Source organism: Dermacentor andersoni, chromosome 3 (assembly GCF_023375885.2).
Source record: "Dermacentor andersoni chromosome 3, qqDerAnde1_hic_scaffold, whole genome shotgun sequence".
NCBI classification, from domain to species: Eukaryota; Metazoa; Arthropoda; class Arachnida; order Ixodida; family Ixodidae; genus Dermacentor; species Dermacentor andersoni.
The window spans coordinates 35,697,829-35,701,924 of record NC_092816.1 but is presented as its reverse complement, the minus strand read 5'-3'; the positions used below and the strand labels follow the sequence as shown (position 1 = coordinate 35,701,924).

General features: G+C 48.4%; 1 pseudogene; it reads right to left on the bottom strand.

The window, feature by feature from the left end:
• Nucleotides 1–2,398: 2,398 nt before the first annotated feature.
• On the bottom strand, nucleotides 2,399–3,449 carry LOC126517945 (peptidyl-prolyl cis-trans isomerase NIMA-interacting 1 pseudogene; annotated as a pseudogene).
• Between the last annotated feature and the right edge of the window lie 647 nt (nucleotides 3,450–4,096).

The following is a 4,096-nucleotide window of genomic DNA, read 5'->3' as shown; positions in this document are numbered from 1 at the left end:
CTCATGAACTGAATCAGGTTAAGTGCGTTTTGCTCTTCGCTTGTTATTTGGCAAATATTTTGAAGCAGCCACTTGTCACATTTCTGACTCAGTAAATTTCCTTGGTGCGGTCACTATCGGATTATTTCTGCCTAATCGCTCGCGGGTGTGCTCAGTTGCGATAGATTTGTTCCTGCTGAGCGCAAGGCTTGAAACGTAGCCGTGTTTTACATTGTAATACCTTCTAGCAAAGATGTGTCATCGCTATTAACTCGCTTACTCTTATGGACCGCCACAAAACATTTAGCTTCGACCATTCGTGCGCTGTCGGTGTAGTCCGTCATTTATTGTGCGCACATGGTGCGCATATATTCCATATTGCGCCCATTCACTTATTTACAAGTTGGCGATAGAGTGGGCGCAAGATACCGTGCCAGTTGGGGCAGATGTGTGTAGATACTGTGCGCGAAACGGACTGCGACAGGAAGCGGCGCTGCTCCCTTTGTAATTGTTTAACGAGCAGTACTCACTCTTGCCGACGTTCCGGGGCTGAAGCACTATTTTTGGAGGATAGCGGTACAACACTGGCGGATGAGTAAATTTCTGCATCCTCGAAGAAGTCCGCACATCTCGAAGTGCCGGTAACATGTACACGGACAGTTGCAGCAACGGTCCACGAACTTGGCTACACAGATTCATTCCATTCCTTAACTATTCTTTCAGCCAACACACGTCTTCAAACCACATGATTCAACCGGGCATAATTGGAACAAAGTGTGTTAGCGAAAACTCAGTTGCGTTTCCGACAGCTTATCACGCAGAAGCAAGGTGGAAGCGGTAATGGTTTCGTATTCGTGCGCTGTCGCTGAGGCGACGTGCGGCGCGCAGTCGAAAGCGCAATCTCGTTTCTCTAGAACTGACTGCTCCGTGAAGAGGGTCAATATATCAGCGATACTCGACCGCTTCACCATGGCTTCACAGCCAGACGAGTCGGGCTGAGTCACTTGCGTTTCGCGAGATCGCGATAACGCGGCATAGAACGCGCGCTCATCACCACTTTACATCACGTGTGTTGTTTCATAGAAAAAAAGCGCGTTGGTGCCAACATACGATGACCCATTCCATTTACCAGGCACACGAATTCTATACTAGCGGACAACTTTCTGTGGCTATGAAGGGAAATCTACGGAGGCAAAATGCGCACAAGTGAAAGCATTTCTGAAAAGTGCCCCGCGTTTTCATCCACGTAATACGGCTGTCACACGGCGCACTTTTGATCGCGATCAAGCCCGATCCTGGTCGAGTTGGTCGGTCGCGATTGGTTCCTTTGCGCAAGCTGCGCGAGGGAGCCAAACGCAGTCGAGAATTTCGATCCGGATCAGGTTTGATCCCGATCAAAAGTGTTCGTGTGACGCTGGTATTAGTTTAGGCTGGGGTAGATAAAACATAAACACCTTATTAGCAACAGTTAAATACGACAGACACACCGCCGAGAGTAAAAGTTCACCTATTTTGCAGCTTTTCCCTTTCGCGTCTGGGCAAACGCTAACTGTCGTACGTGGAAGCTGCGTCGATTCAGCGTCTGTTGCGAGCAACCAAAAGTACCCTCAAACGCTGCTCGACCGTAGTCACGCGTCCGTAGCTTTCCCTTTGTAGTTACAGAAAGTTGTCCGCCAGTATAGCTAATGAAGCAGACGACGGCTTGTAAGCAGCCGACGACGGAAGCAACAAGTTTTCCGCGGAATAATCCCACGTTTCGGCTAGCTCCCTTATCGTTACCGGGGAGGAGAACTGTTTAGCTTTATCAAGAACGTTAAGTTCAGTGCCTCCATTACAGTTTACTAACGAAACGCCAAATTTGCGTCACGTTACGAAAGCAAATCGGGGCCAACAGCGCCGTTTTGTACATGCCGCACCTGCGGACCTGCGTAACGCCTCGAAAAGGGGGGAATGTCCAAAATAGAGCTCCCCGTGCGTGGGACCTACAATTTCTTTTTAGACATGCAAAATACTAGAGGACGAGCGTTTGCCATGCGCGGCCGAAACTAAATAATGCTGAACAGAAACTTGTACGAAAAGCGGGAAACGACGCTCTACAATGACGCCAGTGTGTCATCTAAGACTGAATCTAGGCAGACCACAGGGCACTGAAAAGTGAAACTATCATAGCAGAAAACATTGACAACCTACAAGATAAACATCTGTGGCGTGACTGATAGATACCATAGAGTTCTATACAATTACTATCTTAAACAACTGCGCGTCCAATACGCGATAGAGTTTTTGCAACAAGTACTGTTTACATGGTACATAACGGTATTGTTCACGAGAACACAAGTCTCATAGCTTGAGTGCAACCACCACCACAGGCGACGACAGCAGCTCTCTACATCGGTGAATATAAAACTGATGTCAGATCCACGTTACGAACCCCTCCGCTGCTTTATTGCACACCATATAACTCAACGAGCAGTTACATAAGACCACTCAGCACCGCAAAAAAAGAAAAGAAGAAGAACACGAAGAGAGAACACACCAACCAAACCTTGAATTCGATACATGAAACAGCAGTTACACGTGTATGAGAACACGGCGATGTCTTCTCGCAAGGCACCTGCTGTGTGTGAAGCACTCGGGCCAGCCCCAAACGGAGAGTCGTTCTTAACCCTCGGCATCTTGCAGCGCAGGACCTGTCAAGAGACGCACTCGGTCGGCCCACCCATTGGCCCAACACGCTGTGTCGGCCTGGACCTGTCAAAAGTCACTGTGCAGCCGAGGGCAGGAAAAGTCCTAAGCGGTCCGCAGGATGAGGTGAACGCCGGACTCAGTGAATACGGGCTCGGAGAGCTCGCCCACTTTCAACGCGAAGGCTGCCTCCTCGAAGCCCTTCTGAGTCGCGCCACGGCCGAACATACCTAGGTCGCCCTTCCTCTTGGCCGAGCTGCAGTCGCTGTACTGGCTCGCCAGCTCTTCGAACGTCATCTTGCCGGATATTATCTGCTCGCGGAAGCGTTTGATGAGCGCGAGCGCCTCGTCCCGCGTCCGGGTGACCTTTTGCTCGCGCCAAGAGAAAGGCCGGCGCGATTGATGGTGCTTCACGAGTAAGTGCGAACACCACACATGCTCGTATCCGATCAGTCCCAGGAATCCGGCTTGCGCAGGTTGTTCGGGAAAGTCCCACTGGCTCTCCTTGGTGAGCGTGTTCAGATAATACACTTCGCCCGTCGATCGACTCATCCGCTCTTCCCAGCCCGCCGGTAACACACGCGAATCGCCGGCGTCTGCCATCTTCATAGCCAACCTCTTCGAAGCTTTCCAATCTTACTAGTACTCCAACTTCCAACAAACACAATGGTTTAAGTGCTTCTAAAAAGAAAGAAGTTCAACCAAATATCTATTGCGCCACTTTCACCGGAATATTAAACTAATGTTTCTTTTTTACTTGTTTAAACTCGAGCGATAAATGTTAGCTTTTACAGTCCTCCTCTGCTTGCGCTTTGTTCAAAAGAGCTTGCGCGCGCGCTAGGTCATTGTAATTATTGTGTTATTACACTGATTGTTACTCTGGGAGTATGAAATGTGAAATACTAAATATAAGTTTCGTGATCAAATTGTAAAGTTAGATGACAAAACGCACACGCAGCAGCTGTACCGGTTGCATGAAACGATCACCGCGGTAATCGCATGCGATATGCGCGCCAACAATAGACGTAGCGGAGATCACGCCTGTATAGTGTTTGAGATTGCGCGTGATTGCGCTACGTACTTCATTTCATTTCTGGAGACGCTACCATTCTACGGATTCTATTTCGAAAATTTAGTCATGCCGCGCTCTTTCGCGCGCATACTACGATAATTCTTTGATAGCAGAACTTATCTATGTTATCATGCCAAGCATCTGGAAAACAGTTTCACGAAGGGCACCACAGAGTCAGTGCCACATGAGAATATATGGTTTTGGGGCGCTTTGTAATTGAAATGCGGCGGTCTTCGTGAATTCATTTCATTCTTTTATCTTACTCGTTGAAGAATATGCACCCCGTTATGTTCGTGTTCACAATATAGTTAAGCAAGCGTTTGTTTGTTTGTTTGTTTGTTTGTTTGTTTGTTTGTTTGT